This window comes from Paramormyrops kingsleyae, chromosome 5 (assembly GCF_048594095.1).
Source record: "Paramormyrops kingsleyae isolate MSU_618 chromosome 5, PKINGS_0.4, whole genome shotgun sequence".
Classification (NCBI taxonomy): Eukaryota; Metazoa; Chordata; class Actinopteri; order Osteoglossiformes; family Mormyridae; genus Paramormyrops; species Paramormyrops kingsleyae.
The window spans coordinates 27194112-27212888 of NC_132801.1; the positions used below are offsets into that span (position 1 = coordinate 27194112).

The following is an 18777-nucleotide window of genomic DNA, read 5'->3' on the forward strand; positions in this document are numbered from 1 at the left end:
TCGTTACCCTTAGCCTGTGTCTTGTATTTAGTCCGTGTCTACGTCAGTGTACCCCAGATCGGTCATTGACGTTTGTCAGTGTGCTTTCCCCGGTCCTGTTTCCCCGATTAAACCCCGTTATTTTGACTTCCCGGCTCCTTTTCCCTGCTTCCCTGCTCACCTACAGCACTGATCGTAACAGTATGACTTACCTATACTGGGTGGATGAGGTTTACCAATGAGAACTTCCATCACTTTTTTAGATACTAGTTCTGTCTCATTTGGTGCTTCATAGCCTCCCTGAAATATTAAACTGGGTTGTGACCTGGTGCAGAAGATGGCTGCAGCATGTGTTTTAAATCCTTTTCATATGGTTACAGGCGATTCAATCAACCATATTAATTGTTGCAACTGCTCAACAGCAGCCTGCTTACATTCCTTGCATCACTTGCTAGCTTTCTAGAAGACTAAAGCTGTTTTTCGAAACCACAAACTGAATACAGAATACTGCATACTGTAACCAGTATATACTGTACACTGTGTTCTATTATTCAGTGTAGTAACCAGTTTGCCTGATTTTTCGTAAGAGTTTTGTAGCATGCTACGTTTTTACATGACCTCCCCTCAAGACTTTTAAATCCATAATGACCATTTCCCAGAGACAAGACATTGTTTAAACACAACTCATTAGTTCCATGGAAAATAGTCAAATTCAACAAAATGATTATTACAAATAAAATCATTTAAAATAATAACAATGATTAGCTTACCTAAAGGCTCATGTGTATTGAAAGGACAGGTACATTGAGATGTGTAGTAATTTACATGATTGAATAATCTTACAAAGGCAAGCAGAGCAAACAACTACAGATACACAAACTTCATAAGAATGTAATGCTTTAATAAACTGCAAGTCATAAGTTGGCAATACATTTACACATAATTAGAAATAGATAAATTAATCAAAATGACAGTAACATTTAATCCGTCCTCTTACAGGCTGTGATTAGAGGGCAGTAGGCCTATTTGGGGTTAAATCCCAATACTCATGTTCAGTGTGTATGCCTGATAGTTAAATAACCCATGCTCTGCCTATGGGAAATGTAATAGGGATATGTTAGCAGCTAATGTTAGTTAGCTCGCTGATGCGCATAGATCTGCTGACTTGTTTAGTCCAATTAGTCTGATGGTGGTTCGTTGTATTTTGCCCTCCCTTTTAAAACTGAGAATAATAATAATAAAAAAGAAAACTGAATAAAAGATTCAACAAATTCTTTTTATCCTGAGGCTGAACTGTCCCCGGTGGCCGTAAGGTCTGCCATTTTTTTCCATGTTAAGCAGACAAAACGAGGCTGAGACAGTCTGTCGCTTTGCATTGTGGGATGTCGTAGACTGGTCTTATGCATACTGGTGATACTTTCAAAATCAGCATGACATCTGGGTATGTTTGGCATAGTGCAAATTTCACATTTTTCACATACTGCATGTGTCATACTAGTTTTTGGTCCAAATCAGTATTTACAAGTAGTATGGTATGCGGTTTCAAAAATAGATTCTTGATCTTGCTTACTACAAGCCTATCTTTCATATTTGAGTTAAGACAGCAGGCCTAGTATCCAATTCAAAGTTTATGCTACTGTAACCCAACAAGACTCTTTTATGTTAAAGGTCAGGTATTTGAATGAGTATCTTCTCATTATACACAATACTTTCATATTTGAATTTGGGTGTGCACTGAGACAAAGCTGTGCCAACGTTGCACAATGTGATCAATAGCGATTCAACCTTTTTGCAAAACACTTCAGCGTATGTTACAGTACTTCTTAGAGGAGATCTAATAATGGAATTTTACTGGGGTTACTCCTGACCCATTTAAATTTCTAGTTTTCTCAGACTGACTGAATTCATGCTTTAATTCTGGCGTTCCATTGAAGAGGCGCTCAATTTCTCAAATTATAGCTAATGCACATTTCAATAATTTCAAAAGCCACAGTGTTGTTTGAAAGGCAAACTAGCTATTTTGAAATGCATAGCCTTGCCTTTATTTACACTGATGTCACTAGACATAGTCTGTAGTGCTTCTTATTTCTAAGATTCAAATGGCACAATTTATATAATGGTGCATTGTCATTTCTGTGCCTGACTACATTTATACTCTAACATAGAATGGCTGGTGTGTAACTTATATACTCCCATAAGTATCATCATAGTAATGCTTGTGTAACATGCCTGTCTGTGAATTGAACCACATACAGATGGTACATACTGGTCCATTGTGCAATTCTTAATCTAGTAAGCGTGAAATCCGCCATGAACTGACTTCCAGGGAGACAGCAAATGAGTCCCTTTGGTGTTAACTGAAGCCAGTTTCCATGTAAAGGTTATTGATCAGACAGCCTGTTACCACCCTTCATGCACCTCTGGGTGGGCTATATCTCTGAAATCTCCTACGAGTCATAACAAAAAACCAATATATGCCAACTTTGGTCAGCTGTCTGGAGTGAAGTTTTCACTTCAAGACCAGTTTGCACACACATTCACATGTATGTAAGAGTGTTTTTACCTAGTAAATAGTCTGTAGGGTTTGAAAACTACCCCAATGCTTTTGATGTAGCTAATTTTAGGTTTATAATGGAATAATATATATATTTGCCGGTAGATTTCTTGCGGGAGCATTACAGTCTGAAAATGTGAGAGTTGGCAATCCTGTAATTCATTACCTATGCATCGGAAATATGTGTCCTTTGCCTGTTTTTTTTCCATTTCAGGCCTAACAACCATGATTTTGTAGTATAATACCGTCTTTGAAATACCACATATGTCATTAAATGAAAATTTGTTCTCATAAGGACGTAATTTAACCAGAACACCTTTCCCTTCATTATTTGATGCCACTGAAATCATTGTGGTCCAGGGTTTTTAATAAAGGGCAATGTGATGCCATGTAAGAATGGTGAAATTTAAGACAACCTGGGAGAGGAGATGATACAGTGCTCCTAATACCCTTGTATTCACCACCCCATATTATAGGTATCCTTCACTGGAAGCCCGGATTACTCTTGTCCCCAAGCAATATCTTAGATATGTGGAATTTGATATTTCCTCGATGTGAAGTAGCTTCGCTGTACTTTTTAGAATGTCAGACTGCCACCCCCATCTGTTTCCAGCCGTACAATCATCCATTTGTTTATACCTTAATAAAGTATGTAATATACTGTAATAAAGTAATATATTTTCATTTACTTTGTTGAATCAAATAGGCTGCAGCTTATCGGATGTGTATTTGAATATGGTCCAAGTATCAGCACGTATTTTTAGATTGTTTCAAAGACAGCTATCATAATCACTTGCTATACATACAGAACAATGTGTGATGTGTAATCTCTTGGGGATTTAATCAAATTTGATCATCTTGCTTTAGCGATGTATTGGAAATTATTTGTGAACTATTAAAATATTGCAGACTATAGGATAGGTGCTTTTATTCTAGATTTAAAAATACAAATGTACATTTACTCAGTCCTGTTAGTGACTAATTAGCATACGCTGCTATGCCTGGGGTCAATTTACCTTTGAATGAAATATGAGGATATATATCAGTTGTCATACTACTTAATTCATGATTTAATTTAATGGGTGTGTCTCAGAAATGTGTATTTATCATGGTAATAGAATTGATCTTTTTTTTTTTATGAAAAGTGAAAAGTTGTCACCTTATCACTTACGAAAAGAGAGTACTTAAAAAGACCTCATTGGCACTATTTTCTAGAATATCTTATCATTCAAGTTAATTGTAGACCAGGAAAAATTGCAATGCAATTCATATTATTAGTTTGTTGGCCTGTGTAATTTACATTTGAAGCATAAAATTGTACATAATATCCATCCATCTACCATAATCACTTTTCCAGTACAGTGCTGTAGTGAGTTTGGAGCTCATCCCAGGAAGCACAGGGCATGAGCCAGGGGACACCTGGGACTCCATGCCAGTCCAGAATCACACAGCAGGTGATGCATTGACACCAGTTTACCTAACTGCATGTTTCTGGACTGCAACAGGAAACCGGAGTACAGTATTTGGTGGAAAGCTACATACAGTGTCAGTCAGAAGTTTGGACACACCAACCCATAGAAAGGTTTATTTCTACTATTCTCTTATTTCTATCTTATTTTATAATCATTATGAAGACCTCAACAAGGTTGGGACTGGTTCAAATCCCTGGGTTGGCAGAGTGATCCCGCCATTGGGCCCTTGAGCAAGGCCCTTAACCCCAATTGCTCCAGGGACTGGCTGACCCTACAGTCTCCCCTACTCCAGTTCCATGAGGTGGCCTCCTGGGAAGCTCACTGGTCAAACTCCTTCAGAACCATTTCTCCTGTGATTAGGTCAGGTGGCCAGATCACGTGATGTGACACTTATCGCTCTCCTCCGTAAGCAGCTTGGCATGTCCAAACTTCTAACTGGTACTGTATGCTACACAAATGCTAGATATATTAATAGGCATAATTTGTCATTCTGCATGAACATTTGTCCTTCAAATACACCTAACACTCAAGTAACATCCTGCAGTTTACTCTAGTGCATAAGTGTGAGTTTCACGTTGCAATACAATCCTGTCTAGTATCTATTATTATCATGGGTTTTCTTTTAATTCTGGCTGCAATGAAAAGGCAATGAATTATGCAGAGGGTGGTAATATGGTTAGTGTGGCTTATAAGTCTGTACAAGTGCATGTCAAAAGAGCAAAATCTCACTAAAATACAAATTTCACTAATAAACAAGACATCATATTTGGCACCCATGCCTAATAAAGTAAATTAAATAAAACAACATATGTACCCAAATTTCCTCAGAAATAATTTATTTGTACAGTATATGCATCTACCTCATTGTTTAAGCCATAGAACTGCTCTCCAAGTCACAATGCAGCAGAAATGTACAGTAATCACAGATAGTAATATGAGTAAGGAACTGAATAGGTCTGACAGCGGTTCTGTGGTTTTGCACTAGGATAAAGGGGACAGAGACATATGACTGATAGATGCTAACATATGACTGATAGATGCTAACATATAACAGATATATGCTAACATATCCTATGGTTTCAACCTCCTTAACTGGATGGAATAGAAAGCCAATGGTCATGTTTTCAATGAAAGAATAGCCACAATTATTACCTGTGGTTACTGTAATTTACAATGCAATAATATTCAAGGGCCCAGGCGGCCTGCTTTTCAATAATGCAGAAGGTAATATTTGTCATCTTGCCGAAACAGATAATGGAATAGATGCTCCTGAAGAAAAGATCATACGCAACAAAGCTCTGATGAAGAAAGCATTAAACAGAAATTAAAAGTAACCAGCAAAACCCCCTGCCAGTTAAGGAAAGCAATTAAATTCTTGCCTTGAATAGAAGGGCTAAGGTAGCAGACCCAACAAATGGCTCACTGAGCTGTGCTGTAATTTAAGTTGTCTAATTGAAAAATAAATGTGCAGGTATTTTGTAGCTGATATGTAAAACAGAGCTACCATATTCCTTCATATATTTGTGCCTTTAATCCAGTCTGTGAGAGCTAATGCACTGAATCATGCTGGGGTCATCAGTCATTATTGTGCTGTACTTGCAGGGCAATCTTTTTCATGTTGTGCTAGATTATTATCACTCCAGTAATGCAGAACTCATACTGATACTGCAGTCCACTGTTACAGCACAGCAGGGACATAAACGTAATATATGCCAATATAATGACTGTGCTTGTGTAGGATAACCAAAAAGATAAAATAATAAGCGTGACATGTCGTTTGTCTTTCACGGGTTTTGCCATCATTTAATACGTCGTTATAAGGTACTGGAAAACTGTGAGACTATTCACGATAAACAATAAACACAAGCACAATATTACCAGCAACTGAGTAAAGCATCTGTAATTTGCCCTTCTTCACTAATGCCCTCTGTAAAGTTGATAAAATAACCAAACCCTGTGCACATTTAATGATTCCTGCCTAGCATAAGTGGCAAGAAGATGGACACATGGATTTGTGTTTGAAATATGTACACAATATATACACACAAAATAATCAAAACATGCAATCAGTACATTAATCTTTCACTCATGGTTAGTAAGCGATTAATTCTATATCTACGTTAGAGGATGACGGTCCAAGGCTTTGTCCTGGTGCTTCTTGTTTTGCTCTATGGCTGTGAGACATGGATGCTATCCAGTGACCTGAGACGAAGACTGGTCTCCTTTGGTACCTTGTCTCTTTGGAGAATCCGCTGGTTTGACTTTGTGTCGAATGACCAGTTGCTCAGGGAGTCCCGAATGAGGCACATTACCTGCATTGTGAGGGAGTGTCAGTTACGGTGATACAGCCATGAGGTGCGTTTCCCTGTGTGTGATCCGGCCCGTAGGATCCTGGTGGTTGGTGCAGCAGCGTGCTGTACAAGTGCCCTTACCTGACCTATTGTAACATAGTGATTCTTTTTCTCATTTGCTTTATGTACTAACCATCACCAAGTCTTTTCATGGGCTCCTTTGTCCTGTTAATGAAAAAAAATGTTTTTATGAAACATGGGGATATTTCTTGCTTGCCACTATTGACCTTCAGAAATGGGGCCTCATTTCTGCACTAATCAAAATGCACTGAAAGAGCCAACAGATGTTCCAAATGTTAGCATTTATGTTGCTTGGGCACCACCTAGTTTGTCTGAGTCATGTTGTCACATAGCTTTAAACACCTTAATTACTGGTGTGTGGCCTGACATGTGCCTCCTCAGAGTTCATTATAAGCTTTGCCGGAAAAGATGCTTTAGTGAAAAAGATTTTATTGAGAGGAACTAAGCAAGTCCAGGCAGATTGTTGTTTTAAAATTAAAAAGTCTATAACAGAACATGACTGCAGACATATACAAACACACTGAATTGAAGCAAATCTTGGAAAATTTGGATATATAATGTAAGGATTAAATTAAATTTCTTCCTGCAGGAAGAAAGGCTTTTGAAATAAGATGTCTTTTTTTTAATTAATCTGTGTTACTATCATTTTGGAATCCTTATAGATTCTGAAATGAAATATCAACTTCAATTATGTATCTGTACCGGTCTTTTCTTTTGGTAGTTAATTTTCACTTTTTATCATGAATGAACATTTCTGATTGAAATAGCTAAGATGTTTTGCAAAAGTTCTGCTTTTAATGATGTAATGTCTAGGCTGATCCATGAAAATGAGATTTAAGTCACCATTTCTTACAACAGACAATAAAAACACAGTAAGGATGAGTTATGGGGTCATTAGTAGAAGGAGGTTATACACTGATAATATTTGCTGCAATTCCATCCCAGAGAATGTAGTAGTTAATTAGAACCAACACAGCTTTCAAAACTGATAAACTAACAAATACGTACAAATAAAGACCTTAATTTACCACAATGTCATATATATGTAATGTTTCCATTTTATTTAAAACACTTTAATTAAAAAGTATGAAATCCCTAATGGGAAAATAATGATGTTGACACAGGCTGCAGGCAGAGTGGAGGGATTAAATTAATTACGGTTTTGTTCTCATACTTCATCTACAAACTGTTTTTTATTCATTTCTTATTTATTTCACAATTTTCTATTCCCTCCTTTTTATCCAGAGTTTATATTTTTATGATTCAACATTAAATCATTATAACATACTCCCACATCCACGCCGCATAACAGGAAATAATTTGCCTGATCAATTTGTAATACTCCCAACACAGAGAGACACGGAATAGTCTGGACGATGATAAGTTAAAATGCCCTCGATTTGAGCCTGGACTAGCATCTGAGTGGGACTGAAAGTTAAGAAACTGGATTCTCTGGATGTTTTGGAGGTAATAACAGCAGAAGCAGGAAAACAGGTGTTCTGGGAGAACAACAGATCAAGGAAAATTTAAGGCAAAGCACTGTGCTGGATCGAGATCTCAAGGTCCCTGTGGAAGGTAAGGAAGACTGATTCATTAACTGTGTGCCAAACTAAGCAGAAATGAGGAACGCAAGAGAGGTAGCATGGGACAGAAAGGATATATGAAATGGAGACTGGACATTACCAGTCATGTCTACTACACCAAGGGAGGTATCTGAAGAGAATGAAGTCTGGGGCTTCAAAAAGAATGAAAATGGGCTGGGATAGACATGTGACGTGTGGGTCAGAGTAGATTTGTATTTTAACAGCAACTTGGACAGTTCAGATATTTTCCAGTCGATGCCCAGAGTTGGATTGAGTTGGGTTGATGTGTAGCTTCAAGGCAGCAGGTACATGACTGTAGAGAGAGAGCACAAGTTTTGGCAAGACTGACAGGCACATGGGAAAAAGCTTCAGAGGGAAAATCTGGGCAAAGGGGGACAGGGGAGGAAACAAGGTGAAGCAGAGGGTAAACTCAGACATAGCTACACGAGGAAGAACAGGGATCATGTGAATGTCCATAAGTATACAAAAATTGAGGGGTGCCCCCTACTATGGCTAGTGGTACTGCTCATAGTGCTACCAAATGTACTCTTAACATTTTCAAAAGCACAGCTTCTTGGAATCTCCTTGTGTATAATCAAATAACCATTCTACTACTGTTCAAATTCCATCTTACTGCATCGTCCTCCAATGTGTTCAGGATTGACTGACTATCCCCCCACCTGCCAATGATTTGGTTGCAACCAGCAGATGTTTTCTCCCAGGACAGCTGGATGCCTTTTTTCTGCATGAAATATAAATATACCACCATTACAAAGTGTGGTAGCCCTCTGACTCTGACTAAACATAATTGCAGACTGTTAATCTTGCAAAGCCACACACCTGGCTTGTAAATTACCTTTCACTTAGCTACGCCTGTCTGTTTTTATTCAGCAGTGCTTTTAGCTCACCTCAAATGATGACTTCAGAGATAGAGAAGCCTATTTGGCATCGATACCTCCAAAAATCCTATCCACTCTAATCGGCATACCCATCGAATCCATCCCCTCTGAACAAAGGCTGCTCCTTGGCATTAGGCTCCACTGTCATATGTACCTTAGAGTGTTATTGCCATGCTGGGGTGTCTGGGTTTGATTGCAGATGGATGACACTTATCTCGTCCCCTAATCCTGCAATAGAGTTACTGTTGTATACAGTCACGACTAACTGTAGCTGAAATAGAGGAAACAAGATCAGAGACGCCATGACCATAGTGTCTTCTAAACCAAGGGCATCGCTGAAAGACAGCTGTCTACCCATTTCTCTGTACATGAGACTCCTGAATGACCTGGAAAATCGCTCAAACAGTGTGGCGTATCAGTACCGTCGATTCTCCATCATGCCAGCTTGATGCCTTTGCTAGCACACTGTTTGACCCCAATGACTGGTGGCAGCTAACGAGGTGAATCCAGGCCACTGCATGAGCTTTATGTTGCGGTGCAGTGAGTAATGAGCTGTGCAGCTTTGGGGATTTGTTGACACTACACAGCCGACTTCACAGATCAGTCTGTTTATTCAAACAGAGAAGTACATGGTGAGTTACCATATAGTTAATGAAATCACTCTCTCCCATTAACCAGCAGCGTTAAAATGGGAGAAGTTAACCCAGAACCCCTTATGGAAGATGGATATTATTATTATTATTATTATTATTATTATTATTATTATTATTATTCACAGTCTGTGGTTTATATTACAGGCGATTGCTTTAAGACTACAAGCAAAACAGGGCCATTGGAAAAATTGCCAAAAGAATTGAATTACCCAATGTTTAAATGTAAATTAATTTTATTTGCAAATAAAAGTGTAATCTATCTTACTAATTGAATCATTTCACCGGAATTGTTTTCAACAATATATACACATTAATTTTCCCTTTGAAACCAGAATGCAGCCCAGAGACTCCCACTGATGCAATACTTCAGTTTATGTCTATGGGAGATTCTTGTATGCTTTGTCTAAAAGGAGAATAGATGATGCTTATTAGTGAATATGCTCTGATTGTGTGTTTTTGGTGTCCACCCGGAGGCTGTACTTCACCGGGAGTCTCTGAGAGCATCATACATAGTTTTTGCTCGGGCAAGTTGATCGGATAATTAGACTTGCCATCATATATTTGAGACCCACCTGGAAGTCAGGCTTCTCTGCACAAGACAGGGTGAACTACTAATGTTATTAATGCTCACGACTGATGGTGCTGGGAGTGTTTACTCACAGTATTCATTCACTGGCTGTGTCCCATTTCAGGGGTTGTGGTCTTCTAAGGCTCTGAATGTTACTAATATTGCAAATAGAGTCATTGCCATTGAGTTTTGAATTTGATTGTTTAATTTTCAAGTTCACTAATTTTTAGTAGGCTAGTTTGGTAGTTAACTTGCTAACTAAATGTATGTTCAAGCTGAGCTAGAGGCTTTGAAGCAACATGGCAGACACTGCAGCCAATGTTGACTCCATTCTAAAAAGTCCTTTGATGAAGTAGAGCAGGATTTACATGTACGTAGCAAACCTACTTAAATAAGATAAATAACACCTTTTTAGGTCATACTACCAACTGTCCACATTGTGTTTCCCCATTTTACAAAACATCATCCTCCCCTGGTGTATATGGTCTTCTGATTAGCAAATGAATAATCAAATAAAAATTAAATAAATAAAGAAATGCAATAAAAAAAGGCAAAAAGCATATAATAATGAACATAACTGGCTTACTCAACTGTCTTTTCTAATATACCATTGCATTTTCTAGTATGATATTTGAGATTGCAAGCCTGCTTGAATCAGTGGTGCTTTGTAAGCATGTCTGCCGTGTGGGATCTTCAGTCTCATTATTTCTGATAGAAGCTTTCCTCTAATTTTAAAAATCCCCCCTCTTACCTCAGTACCACGCATTACCGTGCTATTTTGTCACAGCCAAGCCATACTTGGGGTCTGTTGTCAAGGACATCGGATATTCTGGGACATTGAAAAATAGGGCATTTATTACTGATGTGGTTTTATTGGGATCGCCACATTTGCAGGTGTCAGGCCAATTTGGTGTGTACAGTGACGGATGTTGGCAATATGAGGTCCGTATTCTGTTGAAGCAGAGCCGAGAAAAGCTGTCCAAACTTTCATCCCAAATCCTCTCAGAAAACCTACCCACTTTCAGTGTTTAGACCGCAGTCCTGCGAGGCACTGGTTTTTCTAGACTTCTGATGTCTAGGGAACAGCTCTTTCTGTCACAGTGCAGGTGAAGGAGGTAGTTAATGAGGCAATTCTGACTTTGATGGTGCAGTCTGCCTTGGGGGCTTGGAGCAGATGTGCTAGTTTACATAAGGATCAAACTCAGTCGTACTATAGTGAAGTTCCAGCTTTTGCTGCACATGGTGCATGATGCTGGGAGATGTGCTGCTAATGAATGGTGGCTGGAATTTGGCAGCTGATCAAAAAGCAGCTTTTGGGCGTGGCCTCCTCAGAGCAGTACTGCGGCCTGCTCCTTTCAATTTTCACAGGCCAAGACTTGCTAAAGTAGAACGTTATTTACATGTAGAATCCTCAGGTCTCTGGAAAAAGTGAAGAAAAATGCTTTCATTTTTTATTTTGTTTGTTTTTATTTTTCCTGAAGGAATGCATTTCCGAGATGTTCCAAATACGCAAATGGACGATAGAAATGTCTGGTCACAGCCGTGTCAAATAAGTTTCAAGGTAAAAAAAGAACAATTTATAAGACCCATGACCCTGGCACAGTAAAATCAAATTGTTAATTTGCTGAATGTTTGTCAGCCTGCATCCTTTTAGTTGCTGAATACTGTGGATGGTTAGCTTGCACTATCTAGCCAAATGTTAGGGGACACCTCATCACACATTTATGTGCTTATTGAACATCCCATTCCATAGCCATGGACACTAATACGGAGTTGGTCCTTCATTTGCTGCTATAGCAGCTGCCACTCTTCTGGGAAGGCTTTCCACTGGATTTTGGAGTGTGGTTGTGGGAATTTGAGCACATTCATCTACAAGGGCATTAGTGAGGTTCGGACACTGATGTCAAGCAAGAAGGCTTGGCTCGCAGTGGGCTTTCCAAATTATCCCAGAGGTGTTCGGTGGGATTGAGGTCAGGGCCCTGTGCAGACCAGTCAAGCTGTTCCACGCCAACCTTGCCAAATCATGGATTTATGGACCTTGCTTTGTGCACATGGTCATGCTGGAACAGGAAAGGGTCTCTCCAAAACTGTTGTCACAAAGTTGGAAGCACACAGTTGTCTAACGTGTCTTTGCATGCTAACATATTAAGAGCACCCTTCCTAGAACTAAGGGGCGTAGACCAAAGCTAATATTTGGCATTGTGCACTCATCTGCCAAGCCAAAATTCATCCATCAGCCTGGCAGATAGTAATATGTGATTCAACACTCCAGAGAATGCATTTCGATTGCTCCATAGTCCAATGGCAGTGTGCTTTACACCTGTTGCGCTGTGAATAGCAACTTGGCCATGGAAACTCAATCCATAAAGCTACCGATTTCTCACACTGACCGTACTTTTTGAGACACTTAGATGCCCTGAATCTACTTGTCTCAACTGTGAAAAGGTGATTTTTATGTGACACATGTTTCAACACTCTGTGGTCCTGCCCTGCCAGCTTGCATGTCCTACCTCTTCATGGCTGAGTTGTGGATGCACCTAGATGTTTCCACTATACAATAACAGACTTAACAGTAGCCTAGCGCTGGTTTAAACGGGCAGGACATTGATGACCTGATTTGTTGCTATGGAGGCATCCTATAATGGTACCACATTCAATGGCCCTTCAGTATGACCCATTCTACTACCAGTGCTTGTCTGTGGAGATTTTCATGGCTGCAAAAACGTGGACCGTCTGGTGGTCCCCGAGGACTGGGTTGAGAAACCTTGTGTTATATAACAGAAAACTCTGTGAAATGTATATATTGTTTACAGTTATTCATTTTGAAAGTTACATGGGTAAGGTTTACGTCAGGTTTTCTGTCAGTGTACTGAGAAAAACAAAACTGGTTCTTGTGGGACAATAAATGTTTCCTCAGACAAAACAACGGCAACAACGTGGGCCGTTACTCACACAGTCATCACAAGACTTTAGATGAGACACCCCGATGCCTCAGAGGACTTCAACCACGTGATTCTGCAAAGCACACTTCCCACCTTCACCTAGTATGTGGACTGTCACAAAAGAAAGAAGAGGATAATTGTCCTGATGAACACAAATGTCAAAGATTCATACAGTTTCACTGCCCTTCCACCCCTTGGAAGATCAGATCACAACCTAGTATACCTCCATTCAGGATATAAGCCACTGGTGCCAAGGCAGCCGATCACTACAAAGGCTGTATAGAGGTGATCAGAGGAGACTATCATAGTCCTGCAGGACTGCTTTGAAACAACCTACTGGGAGGTTTTCTGTCTCACAGACTAAATCAAGTTCTGTGCTGACAGCATCATCCCCAAAAAGTCTGTATTCAATTTCCCCAACAATAAGTCCTGGGTCAAATGATGAAAGACATCAACGCCCTTCTTAATAATAAGAAGAAAACATTCAGGTCAGAGCAACAAGGATGGGGCAAAGAGGGTATAGAGGGAGCTATCAGTCAAGATCAGAGAGGTGTGAAGGGGCACGAAGACCATTACTGGCTGCCAGACCAATAGCCAGGTGACAGAGGGCAACATGGATAGAGTCAACGAATTTAAGCTGTACTTTGACAGATTTGACCGTTAGTCTCTGTTGAACTCTAGAGCTGCCCCACCACCACCTTCACTACAGCTCCTAGTACTTCCCTCCCCCACTTATTACAGCTATCAACACCTCATCTGTCCTGTCATCTCTCCACCCAGACTATAGTGGCTAAGAGTCCCCTTCTCCCCACTACCCTGGCTCTCTGTCCTATACCTACAGTACATCTGTCACCTGCTGTCCCATCATCTCCAAGGACCAAGTGAACAGAGAGCTGTGTATATTCTACCCAGCAAAAGCAGCTGGTCCTGACAGCATCAGTCGTAGGGTGCTCATGGAGGGTGTCATAGGGTGACCTGTACCTCCCAGCCCTGCGGAGTACTGCAGAGCATATTTGACTTGAGCCTCAGACTGAAGAAGGTGCTGACACTGTGGAAAACTGCTTACATCCTGTGCCAAAGAAGGCGCATTCCAGTGCCCCATTTGATTATGACCTTTGAGAGGCTGGTCCTGGAAATACTAGGCCCCTAGTTAGGTTGTCACTTGGTCCCTTTCAAATCGGCTACCAGGAAGATGCCATCATCTACATGCTTCGCCATGCCTACTCCCACCTGGACAAGCCAGAAGGTACTGTGTGGATCATGTTTTTCAATTTCTCTGATGCCTTCAATATCATCCAGCCAGTCTTGCTTGGGAGTAAGCTGTTGGCTATGCAGGTGGAAGCTCTGCTGGTGCATGGATTATGGACCATCTGACCAGATGGCCATAGTATGTTTGTATTCAGGGTGGTGTAGCTGAGAAGGTGCTGAACACTGAGGAGTACAGCAGGGATCAGTGCTTTCTCCCTTTCTCTCCACCACTCTGTACCACTAACTTCAGGCACAATACTAGCCCAGCAATCTCCTGAAATACTCAGATGACTCTGCACTCTTCAGCTGTACTAGGAATAGAGACATGACAAAGAACAGAAGGTTGGTGGACAACTTTGTTAACTGGTACAACCGGAATCATGTACAACCTAACATTGATAAGATGAAGGAACTGGTAGTGTACATGAGAAGATCACAGTCTCTGGTTGCCCCTCTGTCCATTTAGGGAGATGAGGTGGAGATTGTACAACATTATAAGTATCTGGGTGCCCACCTATATAGCAAGCTGGACAGTTGTAGTTACTGCTCTGTACGAGAAGAATCAGATCAGGTTACTTTTCCTGTGGAACCTCAGTTCCTTCAGAGTAATACCATTTAGTGGATGTTCTATGAATCAGTGGTAGCTGCCTTCTTTGCTGTTGCTGAGGCTTCAGTGTGAAGGTGGCAGATACCAACAGACTCAGCAAGCGAGTCAGTAAGGCTGGGTCAGCTCTATGAGAGGGACTGGACACTACTGAGACTGCAGCAGAGAGGAGGATGCTGTCCAGAGTTTGGTTGATTATGGACAGCGCCACTCATAGAAGACAGAAGAGCATATTGTTTCTCGTTTTGTGTGTTTGTTTACTGAGCAGTCCATAATTACAAACGATATCCTCCGGAATAATAAAAGTTTTCTGATTGTGATTCATTCCATACCCTGCCTGTCTGAATATTAGACATGCCTGTTGCCTATCGTCTAGTTAGCCCAAGGGTATATCAGGACCTCTATGAAGTAAAACCTCAGAGAGGTATGCAGCCTGTTCTTTCAAAAACTTGCTGTATTTCAATGTTGACTTCACATTTCGTTGGCACCTAAATATAACATTTTATAATTCCTCTACCTAGCACTGTTCAAAATTATTCCTATGTTTCTATTTACAATTATTGTGTTTAATGATTACTTTTATTCAATCTTATTTTAATGTAAAGCATTCTGAATGACCTCCGTGTTTGAAAATTTGCTATATAAATAAGCTTGCTTTGACTTGTCTATGTAGGACTGCAAAAAGAATGGACAGATTTGCATTTTATGTCAGCTGAGCATGCAGTTTTTTTGCATTGAACATTTATGGTCATGCGGGTACCAACAACTGAGGACACTGAGGTCAGGTCCTCAGTTTTTTTCAGGAACTCCAATAACCGCAATCCATTACAGGGCATACATAGGAAGGGCTAACACTATTGACCTCGGTATTTAAAAAATCCTGACTAGAGCCCTGGTAACTGGGCAGGATCTCAGGCTTGTGTATATATGCACATTTGCAAGATAGTTTCAATTTATCAAGGGGACATTGTATCCATATATGTGTGCACCAGGTTTCAATTAAATTCAACTCAATTTTATTTATATAGCACCTTTTCACAATGTTACATTGTCTCAAAATGCTTTACATTATTCCTGCCCAAAGCCCCCAGTGAGCAAGCCAAAGGCGACAGCGGCAAGGAAAAACTCCCTAGTCGGAAGAAACTTTGGGAGGAACCAGACTCAAGAGTTCAAGTTCAAGAGTTCAAGAAGTTTATTGTTATATACACAGAAAAAAACATGTACACGTTAGAACCATGTAATGAAATTCTTACTTCGAAAAAAGATATAAAATAGAATGAATAGTAATAAACAAATTATAAAAATATAAGAATCACTCAATAAAGTGCACTGTGCTGAATGACATACAGTAAGTGTTGGATATGAATATAGTGTAGATGTGGGGTCAGATTAACTTGAGCTTTTAGCATTGTCCAAGAGTCTGATTACCTGAAGGAAAAAGTTTTTTGTCGGTGTGAGGGACCAGCAAGCAGACACAGGGGCACAGAATTTTTACTAACCCAAAACTTACTGAAAATCCAAAAATCATCAAAATACAAAAGAATATCCAACAAAGGAAAACCCTGGGCCCAATAAAATGAGGTCAACCAAACAAAATGAAGCCAAAATTAAAGCATAACATAACTCAACTTACATTGAACATAACTGACCTCACAAATAATACACTGGGGAAAACATACACTCACCTAAAGGATTATTAGAAACACCTGTTCAATTTCTCATTAATGCAATTATCTAATCAACCAATCACATGGCAGTTGCTTCAGTGCATTTAGGGGTGTGGTCCTGGTCAAGACAATCTCCTGAACTCCAAACTGAATGTCAGAATGGGAAAGAAAGGTGATTTAATTTTGAGCGTGGCATGGTTGTTGGTGCCAGACAGGCCGGTCTGAGTATTTCACAATCTGTTCAGTTACTGGGATTTTCACGCACAACCATTTCTAGGGTTTACAAAGAATGGTGTGCAAAGGGAAAAACATCCAGTATGCGGCAGTCCTGTGGGCGAAAATGCCATGTTGATGCTAGAGGTCAGAGGAGAATGGGCCGACTGATTCAAGCTGATAGAAGAGCAACTTTGACTGAAATAACCACTCGTTACAACCGAGGTATGCAGCAAAGCATTTGTGAAGCCACAACACGCACAACCTTGAGGAGGATGGGCTACAACAGCAGAAGACCCCACCGGGTACCACTCATCTCCACTACAAATAGGAAAAAGAGGCTACAATTTGCATGATCTCACCAAAATTGGACAGTTGAAGACTGGAAAAATGTTGCCTGGTCTGATGAGTCTCGATTTCTGTTGAGACATTCAAATGGTAGAGTCAGAATTTGGCGTAAACAGAATGAGAACATGGATCCATCATGCCTTGTTACCACTGTGCAGGCTGGTGGTGGTGGTGTAATGGTGTGGGGGATGTTTTCTTGGCACACTTTAGGCCCCTTAGTGCCAATTGGGAATAGTTTAAATGCCACGGCCTACCTGAGCATTGTTTCTGACCATGTCCATCCCTTTATGACCACCATGTACCCATCCTCTGATGGCTACTTCAGCAGGATAATGCACCATGTCACAAAGCTCGAATCATTTCAAATCGGTTTCTTGAACATGACAATGAGTTCACTGTACTACAATGGCCCCACAGTCACCAGATCTCAACCCAATAGAGCATCTTTGGGATGTGGTGGAATGGGAGCTTCGTGCCCTGGATGTGCATCCCACAAATCTCCATCAACTGCAAGATGCTATCCTATCAATATGGACCAACATTTCTAAAGAATGCTTTCAGCACCTTGTTGAATCAATGCCACGTAGAATTAAGGCAGTTCTGAAGGCGAAAGGGGGTCAAACACCGTATTAGTATGGTGTTCCTAATAATCCTTTAGGTGAGTGTATATATTGTGGGCTCCCGTTGGTACCGCAGATGGGAATTTAAAGGGAACCATGATGATCTAGACTGTTTGCCCGTCAGACTGAAAAAATGCATGCACCTATTCCAGCTGTTCCACTCCTCCAAGTAACTGCAACTTAAGAATATAAACACACATAAATGTTGACACAACCATACCTTGTTGAACATCCTGACAAATACAATTGATTAAATGTGCCTTGTGTGTTTCATGAGAATAGTGATGAAAAACCAAACCATGTATAAATGCATATAAATGAAACCTGGGTAAAACATATTCAAGGTCAAGGCGAGGTTACCACATTACCATTGTGTGGCCGTCTCTGGCCATCACAGTCAGTCTTGTGGTGCGTGATTTTATGCTCTTGTAGCATCTTCCTGAGGGGAGTGGTGTGAACAAGACGTGTTGGGAATGTGTCAAAGGGGCCAGCAGAGGAAGTCAAATGAACGAGATGCCACAATCCTAATTTACATAGTCAGGATTTTAAGATTTGAAACTCAATGTGGGGGGCAGGCAGGTGATGGCCTTCAGGTGCTTGTGCTGCCTCTGATGGCTCGATGAACAGTGGTTCAGTTGCACGACAGGCAGGAGAGACATCACAGGCAGAAGGGCGGTCTGGCCAGAAGTACGTCACAGCTAGTAGAGGTGTCGCAGGCAGCAGGGTAGGCAATATCTTGAATTTTTGGGTCTCCAGGCAGCACAGCCCAGGAGGGGTGAGTGCAATATGTAAGGTTTATAAATATGAATTTTTTGGGTGTACGGAATCACGGAATTCAGTTTTCCTTCATATACATTTTTTTTCATGATGGGATTTACACAGAGTTTCATGAAGACGGCCCCTGGTTTCTGAATGTGACTTGGATTGTGTTACTTTGGTTTCTTTTGAACTTGGCCTGTGTTTTGACTGGATTATGTTTTGGTGCTCGTCAGAACCTGCTTGTTCTGTTTATGGATCTTGGGGTCATTACCATTAATAATTAGCCTTTAACTGAT

The 18777-nt window shown here is 40.4% G+C and overlaps 1 protein-coding gene across 10 annotated transcripts in view; it reads left to right on the forward strand.

The window, feature by feature from the left end:
• The window catches only part of LOC111850867 (RNA binding protein fox-1 homolog 1), a 446550-nt gene that overhangs the window by 33253 nt on the left and 394520 nt on the right, over positions 1–18777 (forward strand). The window lies entirely within an intron of this gene.